The sequence below is a fragment of the Malania oleifera genome, chromosome 3 (genome assembly GCF_029873635.1).
Source record: "Malania oleifera isolate guangnan ecotype guangnan chromosome 3, ASM2987363v1, whole genome shotgun sequence".
Classification (NCBI taxonomy): domain Eukaryota; kingdom Viridiplantae; phylum Streptophyta; class Magnoliopsida; order Santalales; family Ximeniaceae; genus Malania; species Malania oleifera.
The window spans coordinates 111,842,506-111,849,772 of record NC_080419.1 but is presented as its reverse complement, the minus strand read 5'-3'; positions in this window follow the sequence as shown (position 1 = coordinate 111,849,772).

The following is a 7,267-nucleotide window of genomic DNA, read 5'->3' as shown; positions in this document are numbered from 1 at the left end:
GTACCGCTCAAAAAATATCTCCCTAAAACAGCTCCATGTCATCACTTTAGGTTTAGGCCTCTGTTCCTCTAATATTCTCATCAATCTCCACCTGTGTTTAGCTTCTCCTGTCAATTCAGAAGTAGCAAATAGGATCCTTTGCTTGTCAGTACATGGGAGGACTGGCAATTTCTCTTCGATCTCCTGGATCCAGTCCTCAACCCTGAATGGGTAGCCCCTCCAAAAAAATATGGGGGTTTCATATTCATGAACTGCTCAATCATGCAGCTCCGCTCCCCTAAATTCCTGGCCATTTCTGCCATCATCTGCTGGGTGACGCTGCATAACCCTACATCAAGATCTCCACCCCTCGTACTGGAAGGCGTTGCATCATCACCTCCAACATATGCACTACCATTCCCTAGATCCATCCTGCAAATGGTATAAAACAGTCTTAGAACTCTTTCATCATAACTCACTAACACACCCGGCAAACTAAAACCTACAAAATATTCTGCTATAACTATTTCTTTTAACATTATCAATCCCCATTTAAGATTCAATCATATCACTCATAGACAAAAATCAACAATAGTATCCATGGTTTTCCTGAAGTCGTCACCCTAGGAAAATCAGAGAAACAACCATGAAACTCTTGTCTCTAGGTCGCAAGATAGAACCCTAAATTCCTAATCTCCTCCTTTAACAATAATTGATTCATACCTCAACCTACACATCCCATATTCTCCTAAAAAATTCATTCCTATACTTTGGTATTGTATTCCGCTGGTTACTAAATTCTGCAGAACCTAGCAACCTAGGCTTTGATACCAAACTGTGACGCCTCGATTTTCATACCATTTTTTTAAATAATAAGAAGCATTCAAATCAATAATATTCAACCATCGGCCACATCAGAAACTCTGATACCGCTACACATAACCCAACTCGAAGAGGGTATTGGGTAATTAGTCCATCATATAAACACATACCTAACAGTAGAAGACACTATATACATACCATCCAAAATACAAATAACAAGAGTACTAAACTCTCATAAACATATATACATATATAACTCATCCCCAAAAATCAACCAAAACATTAGGGGAATCACACATCCCTAATCAAAACACTCACCCTGTCTATCAGGGTACCACCTCCCCTCTATCTCGGAGCTCTATCTCCTGGTCTTTCTTGATTCCCTGAAATATTTAGATATTTGGGTGAGACACATCTTAGTAAGACAGAATAAATTATATATAGTGTGTGGCAGTATGAGTTTCATTATATCATGACATACTCTTTTAAATCATTATATCATCTGAGAAAATAAATTGATATATGCTCACAATCATATATATATATAACACAAGCTTTCATAAGCTTCTAATTCCATTTTAAAATTCATTCACACGCAACCCATGTTTACCAGCGAAGTTCTCGAGAATAGGGGAGATTACACACCCATACATGTAGCTCCCCTCTGTCTAATATCGTTTGTATTCTTACCCGATTAACTCGGGTTTGGCTACAACTGATACTTATGAGGGCACTCACCTTACTCAGTAAGTTCTTAGGTAGAGTGTTTTACTTTGCTTTATTTATTTATGTTATTAACTCACGCTCTTTCATTTCCCATTTTCATTATTCTTCCATTTCTCATTTACATCTCACCATCGAGCCCATGAGTGTCCTCGGTAACTAGTGCATATCGCGTCTGTAACTCATGGCTGCCCCTTTCTCCACGCCATGCTCCCCGCTATGGTCAGGTTTGTGCGGCTCGAAGGCTGGCCTACCCAGTTTGATCAAAGTAAATAATCCATCCATGCGTCTATAGTATGATTGGCCTGCCATAACCCTTGTCCTGACCTAGGGGCAAAACCACCCTTCTCACTGGCTCAATCAACTGTCTGGCCACATGCTCCACGAGTCCGTATGGCTGCATGTAATCACCACTAGCAACGGTACCGTGCTTATTATTGCAATCCATCCATAAGGGTTTTCATTTCCACCTTCCCACTTTCACATATTAGTATTCACCATGCAATATTCACGTCGTATTATTCACATTTCAACATTCACATTGCAGCATTTACATTACAGTATTCGCATTCAATATTCACAATCAAGTATACACATTTCAGGATTCACATTTCAATTTCCACATCTCAATATTCATATTGCAGAATTCACATTGCAATATTTCCATTTCCATATTCATATATCAATATTCACAGTTCAGTATTCGCATTAGGTTCTCATCCTCTTCAATTTTATTCTCAACATTTTAATACACATTTCATCTCATTATATATATAGATTCACATTATTCGACATTTCTTAGTAAAACATTTCCATCTTTCATATTTCATCATTTCTTAGAAGATACTCCTTAATATATACTCTTTTCTCAATAAAATGATTCTCATATCATTTCAATTCAGCATTAACATCACTAGGTTTCCCTTATATTCATTTCTGCACAAAACATTTCAATATATGTTTTTATCATATTCTCATTATTCCTAGTGCAAATCGTTTAACCCAGTTTCAAACACATTTCAGTATAAATCATATGCCACACAATTTTCATTTGATATACATATCATAATACTTTTAGGTAAAATATCATATTTCATTTTTACATATTTCTTAACCAGAAATTCTCATAAAAGATTGCCATAATTTATTCCCCTTACCTGGCTTACTAAGAGGCTCACTAACAAACCCAATCCTACGCTCGTGGCGTTCACAACTCAAAACCCTGAAATTCACATTTTCCCAACTAAATTAACAAAATCTCAGAATAATTCTCATTTAGTATTTCCTACGCCCTATATAATCCAAATCAACCATTAAACTCTAAAATACCCTACTTTCCCTGATTTTGGGTTGATACCCTAGAACTCCAAATCTAAAATCTACTCCGATTAAGTTGCAAAGAATCTTTCCACGAACCTCGTGGCGGTTCTTGATCATCAAACTGGGCTTTAACAAGGCAAAAATCGTAAAAAGAAGGTGAGGGTTCCAAATTTTAGAGAGAGAAGGAGAGAAAATATGTTTTTCTCTCATAAAAACCCATTTTCCCACTATTTATAGACTGCTGGCATCATGTCTTCGTCGACGAGACACATGGACTCGTCGACGAAACCAAGAAGGGAGTTCGTTGACGAAGTCCTAGATTTGTCGTCGAATCCTGATGTCTTGAAATCTTGCTCTTGGTATCTCTTTGTTGATGAGACACATGTATTTCATTGACAAAATCTACGGGACATTCGTCAACGAAGACCCTGGGTTCATCGACGAGGGTCTTCGTCGACGAATCCCTACTAATCTCCCTTTTTAAATTTCCTTCCTTTTTCTTATTCGTTTCCTCTCTCTTTTTTCTCTACTTTATTACTTCATTAATTTAATTTTTTGGGTCTCTACAATATGTGTGTAAGATTCACAAGCAAATAGATAAGTTTTCTTTAAAGATATATATCAATGAATATATATGAAGAAAACTTTGATTTAATCACAAAAATGAGATATGAAACTTGAATAAGATATGAGAGTAAAAAGGATTTTTATTTGTAAAACAAATGCCCAAAGGAGATTTAAAACAAAGCTCTCTTGAAAGATTTTTCAAAGTATTAGTAAAGAGAGGATCGAAAATTAGCTTAGGAAAATGAAAATATGATATAGAAATTTGAGAGAATTTTCTAACTAATCATCTTACTAATTTTGAGTTATGAGGGGGTATATATAGACTTGGGTGAAAATATGACCGTTGGGGATACAAGGGGTATTTTTGAAAATGTTTAATTATTTTTAATGGAAAATAACCCTGTTTAACTATAGTAAAAATTTAACCAACCTGAGAGGTTCGATTGACCATATTCAAGGTTCGGTCGACCATATTACTAAGTTTGGTTGACCGTGTCAATTTTGAACTATGGATTTGGTCGACCATTTTAGGACAATTTTGAACCCTTCGTAGGTTCGATTGACTATGGCTAAGGTTCGGTTGACCACTCATATGGTTCGGTCGACCGTGGCTAGTTTGAACTACACAAACGGTCGGCCGAACAGTTGGGGGGTCAGACATGTTCCGGTTTGGTCGACCAAGGACGATACGTTCATTTTAGAATGGTCGATCGTGAGAAGTCAACTTGTTAACTTTGGATCGGTTCGGTCAACCAAGTCTTATACACTGCTAGGGATTCGGTTGACCAAGGCTTAGTCAACTTTTGACTTTTCAACCATCAAGGTGTTTGGTTGACCCAGCTGGTTATTACCAGAAGGGTTCAGTCAACCAGAGCTATTCAAAACATAATTTTTAACCCTAATTTTGACCCTAAAAATCTAACGTCGGTCGACCAAAGTCTAGTTTCGTTCCCTACAATCAGTCTACGACCATCCTGAGCTTATCATCCATATCATACATGCCATGCATTATTACAAACCAAAATGTAAACTAAATGCAATACAATGAAATTTAAATGTCTTCTTGATATTTTGCTCTTCACTTAATGAAGTACGCCAAGTATATGTGCATTAAGATCTGTCTTGGCCTCCATTTCCTTTAAACCTTATGTGTGCGTTGAAATATGAACCTGTTCACAAACTAAATACACACATAAGATACAGATGCTTTATCAGCATCAAAACAAGGATCATACTAAAAAAGTCAACATAATGTCTTTGTCCCCCCATGCTAGCTAAGCTTATTAATGCTTTCTCCTCCCATGCTAGCTATATATATATACCCCTTCATTGTAAGAACTATGTAGAGAGAAAAGTATTGATATTGAAAGAAAATTCCTTTGTTGAAGCTTGTTAAGCTTTGTCCAATCCTTGTGATTGTGTTGTGAGAGGCTACGTCGTTCTTCTCAGAGATCAAGTGGTGAGAGACCACTATTCTATCTAGTGACTCCATCACTGTCCCACCTTCACGACTTCCCTCCATCACCCACACGACCACCACCAAGTTACACCCAAGGCCTACAATCCACCATTCCATTATAGCATACATATTACATTTCAAAGTTTGCACAAAGGACTTCAGGAGAGTTCTATCTTGTGTAGAATATCATCAATTCAACCATCATTTTGATTGGTAAATTTAGTATTCATTTAAATCATTACATACTTACAACAGTTCCACTTCCATCATTACATTTCAAAGCTTGTTCCAAGGAATTTTCTGGCGTGGTCTAAGACTTGTGTTGAACAACGTCAAGCATCCATAGATTCTCGTGGTAACTTCAGTTTCTATTTGAACCCTTGTTACATCTTACAGCCCCCGCTACTACTAAACCTTAGTTTCAAAATTTGCACTTTCATATTTGATAAACCCTTTGCATAAAATTCTAAATTCCAAAACTTGAATAGCATATCTGAATCCTTAGACTTTCAATATTACTACTTGCTAGTCTAAATCAATTGTGGAATATTATTGTGCTAACATAAAACTTTATTCTTGAAGTATTGAAATAGCATCTTTTCTGCATTTAACTTGATTCCTTTGTGAAAGAACTCTTGGAACTTATCTTTGAACAGAATCATACACCTTTTCAAAATCCTTAAACTTGTGAACTATAGCATGATTTATTGTGTTTATGTTTGGATAACATAATTCTTAATTTAAAGTGTTTGAGTGTGTATGCATGCTTGTGAGGGTTGAATCAGTAGGACTAGGTCACCTTTTTCCATCCTACATCAGGAACGCCCCAATATTCATAATATTCTTAAAGAATAGTTGTGTTGTCTCCTCTGTCAAACAATAATTTGGTGTGGGTGTAAATATACAGTACTTAAAAAAAACCTTTCTATAACCATAGTATAAACCCTACATCTCCCTTTTTGGGTATGTTGGTGATGAAGTCCAGTGAGACACTTTCCCATGGTCTGGATGGTACCGGTAGGGGCTCCAACAACCTTGCAATCTTCTTCCGCTCCACCTTGTCTTGTTAGCAGGTGAGACAAGTCTAGGTATAATCAACCACATCATCATGCATGTGCGGCCAATAATATCTCTGCTTTAGCAATAACAAAGTGCGCTTCCATCCTGGATGTCCAACCCATATGGTATCATGACATTCTCTCAATAGTGTATTCCTTAGATCTTCAACTCGTGGCACAAAGAGCCGGCTACCATGGTTAATGAGCAATCCATCTTATATCCAGAACTTAGGTAAATTCCCCTTTTCGGTCAGCTTCATGAGGTTCTGCACAACTCGATCTCTGGCTAAATTTTCTTTGATGCGCTCTCGCATTGTTGTGGTGATAGTACTCATAGTCAAGTGTGTTACCATCTACAAGGTCACTAGCTCGGCCTTTATACTCAGTGCATCAGTAATTTGTGTTCATATGATAAATCAAATTTTGACAAGAAGTCTTACCACCAGCCTTGATTGGGTGTCAACTTCAGCTATGTGAAGAAGAGGCTAACACCTGAGTTATCTGTTTTCGCCACAAACCTTGACCCAAGTGAGTAATGATGCTACATGTAGAGACAATGTATCACTACTAGCATCTCCTTCTCCTAAGCTGTGTACTTTCGTTCTGCTTCACTAAACCTATGGCTGTCATACGCAACAAGATGTCCCTCCTGCAACAAGACTCCTCCAAGGGTGTAGTCCGATGCATCTGTTTGCACCTCGAAGGGTTTCATGATATTCGGAAGAGCAAGTACCAGATCTCTCATCATGGCATCCTTCTAATCATCAAAGTCTCTCTAGCACCTCTCTATCCAGTTCCACACCCGACCCTTTTTCATTAGTTCTGTTAAAGGATCAGTTCTCCTCGAGTACCCCTCTATGAACTTCCTATAATAGTTGGCAAGACCAAGAATAGAATGCAACTCCTTTACTATCGTTGGGATCTTCCATTCTTGTCTCGCTCTCACCTTCTCCATATCCATATGGATATGACCATGTTCAATCACATGACCAGCGAAATATCACTTATTTTTCTTCATATACAGATTGTTTTCCTTTAGTTTGTTAAACACCTTCCATAGATGCTCTTTATGTAAGGCCCCAACCCAAGTGGGTTCCTACATATAAATTTTTCAACAGATGCAAATAAATCTAAATTATTTTTAGTATGAGAGCACTAATTAGCTTTATTACAAATATATGCCTCAATTATTAAAATATAAAATTCTAAAATTTTAAAATACACAAACGTATTCTAAATTGTATTAGGTTAAATTTTTATTCTACTCTACTCTTTCTATTTCCGCCAATACACTTGCTACTCCAGATTTCTGGTACGCTCCTCAAAATGATCTGAAATG